The sequence below is a fragment of the Cebus imitator genome, unplaced genomic scaffold (assembly GCF_001604975.1).
Source record: "Cebus imitator isolate Cc_AM_T3 unplaced genomic scaffold, Cebus_imitator-1.0 Scaffold14, whole genome shotgun sequence".
NCBI classification, from domain to species: domain Eukaryota; kingdom Metazoa; phylum Chordata; class Mammalia; order Primates; family Cebidae; genus Cebus; species Cebus imitator.
In genome coordinates, this window is record NW_016107329.1 from 11,136,940 (window position 1) to 11,153,274 (window position 16,335).

Sequence of the window (16,335 nt, forward strand, 5' to 3'; positions counted from 1 at the left end):
CCAAGGTGGTGGCTCACGCCTGTGACCCCAGGACTTTTGGAGGCCAAGGTGGTGGCTCACGCCTGTGATCCCAGGACTTTTGGAGGCCAAGGTGGGTGGATCACCTGCGGTCAGGAGTTCGAGACCAGCCTGACCAATATGGTGAAACCCCGTCTCTACTAAAAATACAAAAATTAGCCAGGCGTGGTGGCATGTGCCTGTAGTCTCAGCTACTTTGAGGCTGAGACAGAAGAATTGCTTCAACCTGGGAGGAGGAGGTTGCAGTGAGCCGAGATTATGCCACTGTACTTCAGCCTGAGTGACACAGAGAGACTCCCTCGGGGGGTGGGGGGGGAAGTTACCTAGCTTTTTAAAAACATTACTAAAACTGACAAATCTCTAGCAAGACTCAAAAAGAAAAAAAAAAAGATGCAATCAGCAATATCAGAAATGAAAGCAGAGATAGCACTATAGACTCTGCAGACATCAGAAGGATAAGGGGAAAAGCTACAAACAACTGTATACTCATTAATTTGACAACTTAGACAAATTGGGCTACTTTCTTAAAAAGCACAAACTACCACAACTCACCCAACAGGAAGCAGATCATTGAATAGCCCAGTAGCTATTAAATACATTGTATCCATAATTTCAAAAAAGAAATCTTCAGGCCCAGATGGTTTTTCTAAAGAATTCTACCAAACAGTTAAAGAATTGACACCAATTCTACACAATCTTTTCCAAAAAATACAGGAGGAGGCAATACTTCTCAGTCATCTCATGAAGCCAGAATTACATTGATACCAAAATCACACAAAACAAGAAAGAAAGCTACTGACCAATATCCCTCCTGAATATAACACAAAAGCCCATAACAAAATATTGATAAATATATTTAAGCAATATATAAAAAGAATTATCCACCATGACCAAGTTTGGATTTATACCAAGGATGCAAAGCTGATCAATATTTGAAAACTGATCCATGTAATCTACCATATTAACAGACTAATGGGAAAAAATTGTGGGTAACCCCCCATATAGGCACCAAGGAATGAGAGCTAAGCAGAACCCTGGCACAGTTAGGGCTTGATGAATATCATCTCACTTTGTAGTGTTACTACTCAGCTATTTCCTTTTGTATACTCCTTTACATAATCCTATATTAGTTTATAGAAATAGGGCTTGAAACTCCCTTTATATAATCCTCTATATATAATCATATAATAGTTGATAGTATGAGTGCCTAAAGAATATTTCCCTACATATATACTTATAATTATATCTTAGTTTATAATCAGAGGAATGTCTAGAGTGGACACAGTACAGAGCATTAATTAAGGGATAAGCGGCTTATAATCAGAGGAATGCCTGGAGCAGACACAGTGCAGAGCATGATTAAGGGAAAACAGTTATACCAGGACAAGAATCCATGGCCCAGGCGGCAGCGTTCAGTATCGTAAAGATACCCGCTGTATGGCAGGCTTGGGGCGAGAGCCACTCCTCCTGATAAAAGAGTTGTAGGACCTTGCTCCAGTTCTTGTGGAAGGTGCCCTCAGACCAGCAATCCACCTTGGTGACTGTGAACTTTATCAGCTCTTGCTTCTGTGCTGCTTGAAAAGCATCTTCCCATAGAACCCACTGGAAGCTGCCAGAAGGTGGCGGTAACCCTGACAGCTCTGTCACTGCTGTGTGACTTAAAGCATCCTCCTATAAATCTTCTTAGAAGTAGTTTCCCATAGATACAAGTATTGCACACTGCACCCTCTTCACTGCGCACGGCCCACCTTCAAGCCTCGGTGACCTAATGAGGGTGGACTCCTTACTGCAAAGGGCCCTTGCCTTTGTGAGAACAGGGCCCTTGCCTTCGTGGGAACGGGCCCCTTGCTGTGCATTGTCCACCTCCTGGCCTAGGTGACCTAATGGGGGTGAACCCTATGTTTTATTGCTCACGACCCTATCACTATCCTTAGAGATGATTTCACTCACTGCCCTGCCCCCCTAACCTATACACAATACATACTCATGCTTCTGGATGTTTGGGGCCTTGCCTGACTCCACTTACAGGTGGCGTGGCCCCCCAAGCCCAGCTGCATTTTCTTTGTACTTCTGTGTCCTGTCTCTTTATTTCTCATATCCTGCGCCTCAGCACAGCATAAGGCTCACCCCACGACCCTGTGGGGCACTCAGCCATACATCTGGCTCACAACGTGCCCTACAAAAATCATATCATCATAACAACCAGTGCAGAAAAGGTATTTCACAAATTTTAATACACATACATGATTAAAAAAAAAAACTCTAGGACAGATAGTAGAGTTAATGACTACCTACAAAAAACACCGTAACTACCTACTTATTAATGACTACCTACAAAAAACACCCATAACTAACATGACACTAAATAGTGAAAACTGTATACTTGCTCCATAATATCAGGCAGAAGGTAATGCTGTCTGCCTTCATTGTTCTTATTCAACATTGTACTGGAAGTTCTATCTAGTGCAATAAATCAAGAAAAGGAAATAAAAGACATATAGATTGGAACAGGATAATTAAAACAGTCTCTAGTTACAGATGACATGATCATCTGATTATAAAATCCCCAAGGATTGTACACACAAAAAAAAAACTCCTAAAGTTAACAAGTTCAAAAAGGTTGCAAGATACAACATAAACATAGAAAAGTCCATTGTCTTTCTTTACATAGCATAAATACCAGAATTATGGACCCTAAAATTAAAAATGCAATACCATTTAAAATTACCAAAAAAATACTTAAGTGTAAATTCACTCAAACATGTACAAGACTTTTGTGCTGAAAAGTGCATGATGCTGATGAGAGAAATCAAGGGAGATCTAAATGCCTGGAGAGGCATACCATATTCAGGGATTGGAAGACACAATATAGTAAAGATGTCAGTTTTTTTTCAAACAGATGAACAGAATTCTTATCAAAATCCCAAAAGGATTTTTTTGTAGATATAGTCAAGATTATCCTAAAATTTGTGTGGAAAGTCAGAGGAGCTAGAATACCTAAATAAATCTTGAAATAGAGGAATAAGGTGAGAGGAATAATTCTACCCAAAACCAGGACTTATTATTGCCAGAGTAATCAGAGCAGTGTTATCCTAGACAGACTGACAGATAATAGAACAGAACAGAGAACTCAGACCCAACAAATATGCCCAACCGATTTTTGACAAAGATGCAAAATCAATTCAGTGGAAGAAAGATAGTCTTTTCAACAAATGGTACTGGAGCAATTGGATGGCCACAGGGAGACAAAAGAACCATGAGCTAAGTTTTACACCTTATATTAGAATTATGAGTTCTAACAATGAACTACAAATTTAAACATGAAATGTAAAACTATAAACATTTTAGGAAAATATGTAGTAGCCAACACTTAGGACCTAAAGCTGAACAAAGAGGTCTTGACTTGATGCCAAGAGCATGATCCATGCAAAGAAAATTGATAGATGAGACCTTATCAAAATTGAAAATGTATGCTCTGTGAAAGAATCTGTGAAGTGGATGAAAAGGCAAGCTACAAACTGAAAAAAATATTTGCAAAACACATATCTGATCAAGGATTAAGAAATCTCAAAGCTCACCAGTACAAAAACAAACAATTGGGTTAGAAAATTGGCAACAGGCATAGAGACATTCCGCCAAAGATGCCACAGTGATGGCAGAAGAGTGCATGGCAAGGCATCAGTCAATCGCAGCCCATGGTGGAGTGCAGGACCAGGGTACCACTGCACACCATCAGGAGAGCTAGGATGCTGGCGAGGATGTGGATAAACTGGGTTACTCATAAGGTGCTGATGGGAATGTAAAACAGTATAGCCCCTTTGGAAAACAATTTAGCAGTTTCTTTTAAAACAAAATATGCAACTCTCATATGACCCAGTAACTGCACTCCTGGGAATTTATCCCAGAGATATGAAAATTTACGTTCACATAAGTACAGGCATATGAATGTTTACATTAGTTTATTTGTCATAGTCAAAAACTGGAAAGAACCCAATGTCTTTCAGTGGGTGAAAGGTTAAATTGTACGTCCACATCATGAACTACTGATACCTGTGACAACCTGGATGAAACCTCCGTGGCGACGGCCCGGATCTGGCTGCATGGATGTCAGTGGCTGCAGTCCTGTGCTATAGTTTAGCAAGATGTTACCCCCTGGAGGAAAAGGTACACAAGATTTCTGTCTGTCTACTGTTTCTCACACCTGCATGTGAACCTACGGTTATCTAAAACAAGAAAAATCAGTTCACACCTATTCATTGTCTGCCAACAAACCCAAATATATGCCCCGCATTGCAAGGTCTTTACCAATATGTAGAATCTATTTTTTTTTTAAACCAATATGTAGAATCTCATGTGAAGTGGGAAGAGGGAAAGGGGCTTTCCTTCTAGATAGCTATGACCTTGACTGACTTAAAATAAATATTTGCTGCAGATTTGCAGGTCCAGATCTAAAAGTTTAAATAGATGTCAAGGTAGGTTAATTCAATTTCAGTGACCTTGGTGTTGAGCCTTTGAAACACTGCCTCTGAGTTAAGGCTTGAATAAATAACGTTTCTAAGGTTGAATTGGGAGTGTTTAAATATTCAGAGCCAGGCAGAGGAAGGTGGAAGGCAGCAGGCTACACCGTGCTTCAGGTTCCCTCTCGCTCTCTGCCTGCCTGGACTGGAGCCTCCTCTGGTTCAGGGTCAGAGACCCTGCAGCCCCGCCTCTGCCTCCAGCCAGGTGGGTGTGGGTGGCCCAGGGATGCCTCAAATGGCATGTTTGTTTGCTGTGGATCCCAGTGTGATTGTGAACTTACTGCATCACAATTTCCTGCCAGCCATCTCCCTCTAATGGAGAGACGAGGAGGAATCTCTGTTTTGTTCAAATGTTTGGGTGTCCCACAGACCAGTTACTGCATCCTCTTGGCAAAATGAGGACCCCAAGAGTTTAGAATCTGAATAACTTTGCCTTCCTTCTTACTTTTTCAATAGTTTGTGGATTGTTTGGGGGCATATCTAGTGGAGAGAATCTGAAAGCTAAAAATAAGCGATAAAATGCAGGGTAAACGCATTAGTAAATTTCTAAACAGGGCAATGAACACCAGCTACCTAGAAATTGGCATGTTCCCCAGCATGTGCTGTTTTGGACTGAAGTCATGTGGAGCAGGAACGTCAGCAGCAGATGCGTCAGCACCAAGGCGCCGCTGTGCTGGAGCTCCCCAAACTTAGCGTTTTATGGTCGCAGGGTGTCCATTGTTCTAGCTTCCTCCCCACCAAAATGTCACAGCCACCGGCCAGAGAGAACACGGGGTACCTGGTGTGATCAGCCACAGAGCAGGCCACACTAAATGCCATTTTTGGAATAGCCTGTTTATACTGGGAGCAATTCGTTCTCAGAAGGTCTAAATAGGATGGGCCCCAAGGGCTGCTGCTTCGGGGTGATCCTTGCCCTGTGGACTGGACTTGGGCCCCACTCCTCCTGTCGAGAGTGAGATGACCCCTGTTTATTTCAAGAGTTACATAAATACAGGACTTCCCTTGCTTGGAGCCCTGTTTGGGAATCAGTATTTACTTGGTGTGTTTTTGGTGAACTGGAAGATATGTTCCAGGTCTGCTTTCTGTGGGAATGTGGGGAGGCACTGGCCATCTGACAACTGTGTCAACCTTGGTGTCCTCTTCCTCCAGCCCCATGGACAGAGTGTGTGGGGTGGCCTGGCCCCCTTCTCACTGAAGGAGCTCCTAGGGGAGCATGGCCCAGGGCAGCAGCACAGCTGCAGGGAGGGGCTCCTTGGTGAGAGGTGGTCATTGGCGCTGAATTGACATGGTGTCCACTCCCCTAAAAACCAAGCTACCATGTATGCATGGAGCCACAGACCTGCCGAGGGTGGTGGGAGCTCCAAGACCATGGTGCCTACTCTGTTCCACGTAATTTACCTCTTCAGAGGCAGGAACAAAGGTCAGGCAGAAAGGAGGGTGGGAAGGATCCCGTCTGCAGACTTCACCTGCGGCCGGCTGTTCCAGAGGCCTGGGAAGGATGGCAGCTCAGTCCTATGTTGCATCTCTCGCCTGGTTGGCCTGGGTTCCCAGCCTCCTGAGGCCAGGAGACCTCCCTACCCAGGGGACGCACAGACCTGGGGCTGAGCCTGACCCCAGGCAGCCCCCAGCCTCACAGGAGGGGCTGGGCCAGACAGCAAAGGAAAGGAGGACGAGGAGGCTGCCAGGCGCCGCCTTCGGGCACTCACTGCCTCACCTCTCCTCCCCACATGTTTCCAGGTCACATGTGAGTGTCTAGGTTGGGATGAGGGTCTCTGTGTGGCCACGTTCCCTGCTCTGAGAGCGCCGTGGTGCACTGGGCTTGGCTCGTGCGCTGCTGCCCTCGGAATGTCATTTTATGTGTTGATCTTGTGCCTGATGCTGTGAAGCGAGGTGAGGCCATTGTGTAAAGTGGGCCCATCCCAGGACTTGCTATGCATTTGTCTTGTCACCCGAGGACAGAGGAGGTACCATGGAGCCTGGGGCCGACTCCGTCCCCCTAGAACTGCTGTTTCCAGGCCTTGCACAAAGCCACATCAGAGGAGAAAGCGTCACCAGCTCTGCCCACCAGCACTGTCCTGGGCGTTCCCCCCGGAGCCTTCTCATCTGTCCACGACCCTCCTCCCAGGGGCTGGAAAGTGGCCGAGGCCACCACCCTTTCCTGAAACCGCGAGGAGGCAGCACCCTGGCTCCCGCCAGCTGCATCCCAACGTGCTGTTGGTGGTCTGCATCTCATTGCAATGTGGAGGACCTGCAGTTATGTTCACTCCCTCCTCATTTTACTTCACTGTCCCGTGGGCTCAGTGGAGTCCACAAGGGTGAAGGCAGAGGAAGGTTTGGTTGGAATGACTGCTTTGTGGGGAGTGAGCCCCTCTGTGGCATGGCCCTCTGTGGGCTCTTCAACCAGGCTCTTGCTGGCTCCCAAGGGGGAATGGGTGGACTCAGGGTGTTGTCAGCCCCAGTGGCTCTGACCTGCCCCACGGTGGAGGGCAGCTGCTCCAGGGCCCCTGAAGTGCTCTTTGCACTCTTTATGGAGCTTGCCACGTTGCTTTGCAAATAGCAGGTGCTCATAGTTGCCATTTTGCTGTGAAAAGAGAAAAGCAATCCTGAATATTTAGAGCTGTGTGTGTTACACCTTCCTGCTGTCATCTGTGGGGCGATCAGCATCTGGGGTGCCTGCAGGAGCTGCCTCCGGGGCCAGCGCTGGAGCCATGGGAACTCAAGCTGTTTAGGGCGAGTTGGTCACAATGGCTGTGGCTGCAGGGTCCCCGCTGTGGTGGAATCCAGCAGCCACAGTTTAATGTAGATGCTGTGCCATTGGTGACATGGATGCTTGCATGCATCGGACCTCAGGAGCGCTGCTGACTGATGGCAACATGGCCGGGACCTGGTCCCAGGTGTAGCCTCTCAGGGGACTCAGGGACCTGAGGGAAAGCTGTCTGAGGTGGCAGGAGAAGAGTGAGGGGCTTTGTGAGGTGGGGACCTTGTCCCATTGTTCAGTCCTGGGTCCCAGCATGAAGTGTCTGGCGCAGAGGAGGCCTCACTTGTCCTAAACCTGCATCAAAGCAGGATGAGTGGAGCCCAAGCCTCCGTCCCGGGTCTCTTGGGCAGGACACAGAGGCTCCCAGCAGCCCCTCAGGAAGCTACCAGCGAATGGAAACACGGGAACCGCAACCAATGGGTCTGATTGGGTGTGGCTATTTCCATGGCCCGCTTTTGCGTTCAGGTTCTGATTCTCTGAACATTGTGACATTGGCTGATATTAATTTAAGGCTCCCCACATGCCAGGTTACTGTTCAGATCATTTATATGCATTTGATCCTCAACCAACAAGGTGGGGAATTTGCAACCCTGCTTTGCAGATGAGGCAACTGAGGCGGAGAGATATTAACTCCCTCAAGGTCGCGGCCTCGTAACTGGGATTGGAACCCAGGCAGGCGACTCTGGGACCCAGACTCTGAACCCTTTCACCATAAGGTAGACTGCACTGGAGGCTGTTTCCATTCCTAGAAAGAGCCCCCGCACCCAGCATTTTGCGAGCTTTGAATGTGAAAGCTAGGATCGAGGGCTTGTCTGCCGTCAGAGAGTGGCCACATACACACATCCTGAATGTGGGCACCTTTAAAATATAAATATCCAGGAAATGCCCCGAAACTTTGGAGAGTAAGCATCAGCTCAGGTTGCCAGCATTTAGATGTTGCCTTTAGCCCCGTAGGACGGATGCCACAGTCAAGGGCCAGCAGCATTCTTCCCTCTCACTTTTCATTTGGTTTCTTTTCAGTATTTAAAATGTAGGAATCAAGTCTGGATGTCTGAGTATTCTTGATTTAGTTTTCTTTTTTCCCAGGAGGCATGATTAACAAAGAGCCACAATGGCAAACTGTGTGGAGGCAGTGGTGTGGGCTTGCCTGGAGAGCTGTGCTGGTGGGGCTCACCTGGGGTGGCATCTCTGGTCTGCAGAGGCCAGTCTGTGCTGCAAAGCCTGGCGCAGGCACAGGGATGGCAGGAGCGTCCTGGAGTCAAGGGATTAGCTGTGTTTCATTGTAGTAGCTTCTTTTTTCCAGAGATCCAAGTTAAAAAAAGAAAATTCACCTCTTAAAAAATATCGTACATAAAACCTGCATTTATTCTATACGCAGATCATATTTTTAGAGCCAAAACATCCAGAAACACGGCCTGAAAAAGGCACATGAAAATACCGTTCCCAGAATTAAGTAGTAATGACATTCTGAAGCCTTGCTGTTTAAAAAGATCCACTGCTAGTATAACAGGACCCCTGGTATATTTAGAAAATTCGTTGTTAAAATCGGGTAAAGTAATATTTGCAAGCATCTGGCCCACGGATGACAGGAGCCGGCATCTGCAGAGGACACTCCCTGCCAGCAGCTGCGGCTCTCATGCTGCTGGAGCAGTGGCCAGATGCAGACGCTTTCTGGTGAGCTGGAGTCTGCAGAGGACACCCAGGACAGTGCACAGCTCCCTGCCAGCAGCTGTGGTTCTCGTGCTGCCGAGGTAGTGGCCTGATGCAGACCTGTGTGGTGCAGTGTCTCCTGCTGCTGCGGCGAGGGTGGCCACATAGGTGGCACCCTGCCAGGTGCGTCCAGCCCCAGCCTTGGGGTTGCCCACGTTGAGCCCAGGTCTCCTGGGAATCCAGGCCTGCTGTGTCTAAAATCTCACCCTCCTTAAACTCCCCTGACCAGGACACACCATGAGGTTTTCCTGTCAAACTTTACATGCATTTCATAGGACATCTCCAGATTTCATCAGCTCCTATTAGACCAGCCCTTTGTCCTTACAGCCAGGCAGGCATGCGATACACAGATCTGATCACCTTCTGCCCGTTGGCGCATGTTTTAGAAGCATGTGTGTGTTTTTTGCCCACCTCATGGCTACTGAAGAACAGTAGCTACTGCATGTCTTCTGTGATGCTTTGTGATTTTGTGTGCCAAGCCTTATTTACAGGCCATCCCTGAAAGCAAAGGATAATGGTACATTAGCTATTAACGTGACCCTGGAGAGCTCTAATTGAACTGCGCAAATAGAAGAATCCTCCCTCACCAGCTCCTGCTGCTCAGCTCAGCAGGGGGGCTGCTCTTACAAATGTCATCCAGCACAGGCGGCCCATGCTGGGCATTTTCTGGGGCCCCTGGTTTCCTTTCAGAGGATGCAGTATTTTCAGAAAGGGAGTTCGCATTTGTGCTCATCAGTCAGCAGCAGTCAGCTGTGACATCTCCAAACTTTGGAGGCTTTGGACTTTTTGGCCCGCGTTCTACATAGAACGATGGAGATTTAGGATCTTACCGCCCTCGTTTAATCTTGTTACGCGGATGAGGGGCCGAGGCCACGGGAGCTGGGCTTCTGCCCTGGGTTCCAGGCAGCGCTTCCTCGCCAGGCTGGCGTGGCCAGTCATTCTGATTCAAGGTCTTATTCCAGTCAGGTTTTGTTTTATTGATTTTTCGTCCATGAAGTCGAATATGGCTTATGTATTGTGTACCTTTCTCTCGTGTGTTTTTATTCCAATATCTCTCTATCACGGTTTTTATAACTTACCTTGCCCCCGACCTGTGACCCTAGTACGCTCTTTCCCACCACGTGTACCCTAATATGGGAATTCTGCTTTGGCGGCTGACTTTTGTGAAGTTAATTAATATACACTTCGTTTAGAGTAATGGTTGAGCAACTCAAAGGAAGTGAATTTAGTTTTATTACTTAGTTTTTATTTTATACTTAAAGAGCTCTATTTGACTTATTCAGATTTTTGCCATCAATTTTATGTATACACAAAAGGAAACTAAGCAAAATAACTTGGTTAGATTTTCCTAAAATTTTTTACATTCAGCATCCAACTCCTCTAACCCCCTTTAACTGGGACGTCCCCAGCCATCACCCTCAGTCCTCCTCAGATGCCAGTTTGTTGATGCATTTCTCTTTCTTTGATGCCTCATGTGCCAACAAATAAAGACCTTCAGCTCTTCCTGCGCTCTCAAGACCAGACCCACCCACATTCTCAGAGAAGCAGAACCTTAGAAGATGCATGGACGTGCATGGTGCATCTGTGTGCGCCGTGTCATGGGCTGGCACTTCTGACCTCAGTAGTGCAGGCACAGGCAGAGACCCAGGCGGGATTTCCGTGTGGCAGTCTGTAGGCAGGTGTCCGATTGTCCAGGGGACCCCTTCCTGTTCTCTTAGGGCCTTGCAAGGATTGAATGAGGCCCAGCCCACTCTGGGGGGGGGGGCACACGCTCCACTCAGAGCCAGCTGACTGCAGGTGTGAACCAGCCACATCCACACGACACCGCACAGCCCCCTATGAGAGTTGGACTGGGTGGCTGGAGTTGGGGCTGGGGCCTCAGCAGGCTGACCCCTGACCCACCCAAGGCTGGGCCTCATCCCGGCTCACCTCCCTCATTTCCCTGAAATGCATCATTCTTTCTTGGCCACCTGCCCGGCGTGTGCCCAGGCTGACTGCACGTATCATTGCTGTCTTCTAGGGTTTGTTACTTCCCATGCCTTCATTACCCCTGGGGCCTCTCCTCCCACGACTCCTCAGGCCTGGGACACCCCCAGCCCCACTCGTGTGTGGGATACGCATGCCAGCCACCGCCTGGTGGGATTCCAAGTTCTGCCCTGGGGCTCAGGGTACCTGGAGGCTCAAGGTGACTTCTTCAAAACCCTCATGCGCAGGGTCTGGAGGGATTGTGGGAGAGCCGTGAATGCAGCAGCTGCCGTGGAAGCAAAGCCTGGGCGTCAGGACGGGCTGCATCTGCACCTGGTGAGCACCAGAGGTCCCTCAGGAAAAGCAGAGGCCTCCTGCACCCCTGTGCATTCCCTGGAAACTTCCTGTAGGCACAGAATAAGTGTCACATCCCAAACGCCTGATGTTGGTATTGTGCATAAATGTTAACCTAGAGGTTTTTATTTGAAAAGTTCACGTTTAATTTTTAAGTCTTGTTTTTACCAGTTCTGCGTGTTCAAGACATACCGTAGGCCTTTTCCCTGTAGCTTCTCTTTAGAAAGAATGTAATGAATTGTGCTGGAATCGCGCTCGTAAGTTCTCCCTCACCCCGCATCCTCTGGGGCTCTCCACTCCGGCCCAGGCAGTTGGCGTGTCAGTTATGTTTATATTACGCATCCTGCCATCTGGGGCTCTCATCGAGAATTTCTCGGACATGGTGTGACATCAGTGGGTCCTTTGTTTCGGAGCAAGCGTGTTCTCCTCACTCTCTGGCACGGCCTCGGCGTTAGGGGTTTCCTCTTTCTGGGAAGCTGTTCCTTCTCGAGAACACCGCGTGCTTTGTTCCTGCAGTGCAAGAGGTGGGTCATCCTGGGGGGAAACTGCTGGCCACTCGCAGAACAATGGGACAGGAGGAGGCTGTCCACGGCTATCTGGGCCTGAGCTGCTCAAAGGTATTCTGTTTTCCATGGCTTTTGCTTCTTGGTTAGATCTTCTCTCTATTTGTGACTATCTCATCCCCTTTGCATCAACAGAGGGAGAGTATCTGTTGGCGAGGGGGATGTCAAAACCCAAAAAGTGGATAATTGGTAACAACCCACTGTGGCACATACCCGTGACGACCAGGCCGCACAGGGGCCGGGCGTGGACGACCAGGCCGCACAGGGGCCGGGCGAGCACGACCAGGCCGCACAGGGGCCGGGCGTGGACGACCAGGCCGCACAGGGGCCGGGCGTGGACGACCAGGCTGCACAGGGGCCGGGCGTGGATGGGCATCATGTCCACAGCAGCAATTCACAGGTGCTGGAAACCGAATTTAGAATCTTAGGAGTACACACAGGCTCATGAGGCTTTCTCAGTAATCACGTGTGTCTCCGTCGTGGGAGGTGCACAATGGACACGCCTCAGCCTGTTCCATCTGTGAGGGCAGCAGCCCCTCCTGCAGGTGTAGAGAAGGCCATCTTTCCTCATGCTGAGCTGCAGCAGGGGCGTCTGTGTCTCGAGGTCCCTCAGTAACCTCGAGGCAGAGGCCTTCTGTCCCTGATGCCTGCTCTTGGCGGGGCTGTGTCTTAGTCTGTTTTCTGCTGCCATAACAGAGTATCATGGATTTTTAATTTATAAACAATGAAAGTTTATGTGGCTCATGGTCCTGGAGGTGTGGAAGCCCAAATTCGAGGGGCCGTCTCCCAGGCAACGGCATTACCTGGCAAGAGAGCGGAGAGACCCAGAGGGGGCTGAGCTCATTCTGGTAACTAAAACAGCTCTCATCCAGTCATGACAGCAGGGTCCTTAGACCCAGTCACCTTTTCTTAGGCCCCAGCTCCAAGCACAGTGGCATTGGGGTGAGGCTTCCCACATGTGACCTTTGGGGGACACATTAAACCCCAGCAGGCTGCCTTGTCCCCTGCCATTGTGGTTGTTTCGTTGAAACATGGGTGTGATGGATGCTTGAGTTTCTCTCTGAGGGGGTGGGATAGGCTGTCATTCCAGGGAAGGGGGCTTTGGGGTTTCACTGTCCAGACTGTGTCCGTTTCCTATTGTAGTTGACAAATCACTGCAGACAGTGGCTAATCACGTGCATTCATGGTCTGTAGTTCTGGGGACCAAACATTCTAACCCCAAATTGTGGGCAGGGCCAGTCCCTTTAGGAGGTTCCAGAGAGGATCCTTTCCTTGCCCTCTCCACCTCCAGGGGCTGCACACACAGACACTCACACGCATGCATGCACACACACGCACACACAGACATGCTCACACACATGCATGCACACACACATGCACACACGTACACACAGACATGCTCACACGTGCACACAGGCACATGCACACACATGTGCACACAGACATGCTCACACATATGCACGTGGACATGCTCACACACAAATGTGCACACAGATGCTCACACTCATACACTGAGGCACATGCACACACAGACATGCTCACACACGTGCACACAGACATGCTTACACATGTACATGTGCACACGAACATGCCCACACATGTGCACACGGGCATGCTCACACGTACACACATGCACATACGTACATGCTCACACACATACACTCAGGCACATGCGCACATGGACATGATCACACATACATGTGCATATGGACATGATCACACACACGTGCACATGGACATGCTCACACACATATACTCAGGCACATGCACACACATACATGGACACAAGGACATGCTCACATGTGCACATGGACATGCTCACACATGGACACTCAGGCACATGCACACACATACACACATGCGCACACCGGACATGTTCACACACACACTCAGGCACATGCACACACATACATGCACACACGGACATGCTCATGCACATACACACGTGCACACAGACATGCTCACACACATACACATGTGCACACAGACATACACGTACACACAATCAGGCACAGGCACACACATACACACGTGCACACAGACATGCACATGCACATACACACATGTGCACACGGACATGCTCACACATATACAACCAGGCACATGCACACAGATGTGCTCACACATGTACACACGTGCACACAGACATGCTCATAAACGGACACACACTCAGGCACATGCACACACATGCACACACTGGACATGTTCACACATGTATACACACACTCAGGCACATGCACACACATGCATGCACACACAGACATGCTCACACACACATGCACACAGACATGCTCACACACATACACTCACTCAGGCATATGCACACATATACACACATGTGCACACAGACATGCATGTACACATACGTGCACATGGACATGCTCACACACGTACACACTCAGGCACATGCACAAAAGTGCACACAGACATGCTCACACACATACACACATGTACACAGACATACATACACACATTCAGGTACATGTACCCACAAACACACATGTGCACATGGACATGCTCACATACAAGCCACGCACATACACACATGTGGACTTACCATCTAGTGAGGCAGTGCTGTCTCCCCGGAGGCCTGCATGTGCAGGTGGGTTGGGGTCCCCCATGTGGTGCGGGCCAGGCCTGCTGTGCTGTGAGGCGCTGGCCATGGGGGTGGGCTTCACTTCTAGCTGACCCAGTTGGTGGCCACATCCCTGGTGCCCAGGCCTGGTCCCTGGCCAGTGCAGCCTTCACACGTGACAGCATGAACAGACTCTTCTTGCCCAGACTGTGGCAACAGGCAGGCCCTCTCCTTCAGCTCGGGACTGCTGGGCACAGCACAGGTATAACTCTGAGCCAACCCCCCGAAGGCTCCGGCTCCTGAGCCGTTCCCCCAGGACCTCACCCCAGGCTCTGGGAGGGAAGGTCCCAGTTCCTGTCCAGAGAGGGTGTGAGGAAGGAGCCCCTGTGTGCACAGGCTCCGCCTCTCTCTCCAGGGCACAGGTGGGAGGGGCCTCAGGCAGCCGATGCCCTCAACACACAGCAGTTTGCTGAATCCAGAATCTGGGCATCTTTGCCTTAATTTTTGGCTCTTCTAAGAAGAATCTAGTTGGTACCCACTTCTCACCAAGTACCTGGCCCGTCCTGGGGCGGGGTGTGCTTCCCTTTCTGAACAGGTAAAAGATGTTTGAAGGGGTGGGGCCTGCGGGTGGGAGCCTGTCTGGGCCTGGAGCTCTGGGAGGTGGACGAAAGTGTTCTGGAATATTCCAGGCTGGTGCCATATCTGCCACAGCAGCCTTGTCTGGCTCCTGGCTCAGCTCTTCCATTCTGAAAGGGCCCGTGGCTCCCCCCTGCCTCTACCGCTCTCAGTAGGGAATGCTGCTGTCTCTTCACATCCTGCCAACCTGGGGCCCAGGCACGTCTCATGGAATCTAAAGCTGTTTTTGAAGGAATTCTTCCTCCATGGAGCAGATTCCTTCTCCTCCTCCAGCAGGGTCTGAACGTGCTCCTCCTGGCCAGGGTTCCAAGAGAATGGCATCAGAGGGGGACAAGGGTCCCTGAGCACGTCCTCAGCTCCTCAGACCTCCCTCTTCACTCAGGACTGCACAGCGAGGCATGGCTGGGAGGGAACTGCATGTGTGGGCACCAGGGTGGGCACCAGGCAGAACCTCAGGTCGTCAGCAAAGCCCTCAGCAGGCCCCCAGGGCCACTCACCTCCCTGCACCGGTGCCTCCAGCCAGTCCCGTGTGTGCCTGCTCTGTAGCCTGTTGTGGTCCCTTTCCTGCTGTTGTGGGTAAAATTGTGTTCCCTGAAAAGATGTGTTGAGTCCTGACCCCAGCACTTGTGGGTGTGGCCTCAGGTGGAGATGGGCTGCTGCAGATGCATGAGCTCAGATGGAGTCGCCCTGGATCCAACCGCTGGTGTCCATAGAAGATGGGGAGAGACGTGGGCAGACAGGTGTGTGGCTGGGTGGCGCCACAGCCAAGGGTGCTGGCCCCCCAGAAGCGGGCAGAGGCAGGGTGGCTCCTCCACTGGTGTGCACAGCCACACCAACTACCCGCTGCTCCAGGCCCTGGAGACTCCACTCCTAGGATGCAGGTGGTTCAGAGGCTTGGCCTGCAGCCCCCACCGGAGGGGTTGTGCCTGGGGGTCTGATGCATTCAATGTAACTGAGGGAGGCTGGGTTCACCAGGCTGCCTGGGAGGAGACGGTGTCCACTTGAGGTGCACCTCAGCACAGGGTGGGTGGGGAGGGTCCCAGCTGGGGCAGTCAGCCTGGGTCAGCGCAGAGCCCACCTCGGATGGCCTCTGCCCATGGTGGTGACTCCTGAAATTCTGCTGAGGCGGCCCTGGGGCCCCGGGCTCTGCAGTTGCCCATGTTGATGTCAAGCTTTGAGCTGTGGTTCTTGCCTCTGGAGCAGCTCTCCCCGCCATCCGGGCAATTGGTCTCCAGCTAA

At 50.2% G+C, this 16,335-nt stretch overlaps 1 protein-coding gene and 1 long non-coding RNA gene across 3 annotated transcripts in view; one reads left to right on the forward strand and one right to left on the reverse strand.

Annotated features, from left to right (window-relative positions):
* The window catches only part of MCF2L (MCF.2 cell line derived transforming sequence like), a 212,943-nt gene that overhangs the window by 51,877 nt on the left and 144,731 nt on the right, over positions 1-16,335 (forward strand). The gene's annotated exons all lie outside the window — the stretch shown is intronic.
* LOC108285452 lies at positions 10,219-16,118 on the reverse strand. The gene is made up of 3 exons (XR_001817591.2): positions 15,594-16,118; positions 14,443-14,704; positions 10,219-11,832 (listed from the first exon to the last, which is right to left on the reverse strand). It is a non-coding gene; the product is annotated as an uncharacterized LOC108285452 (long non-coding RNA).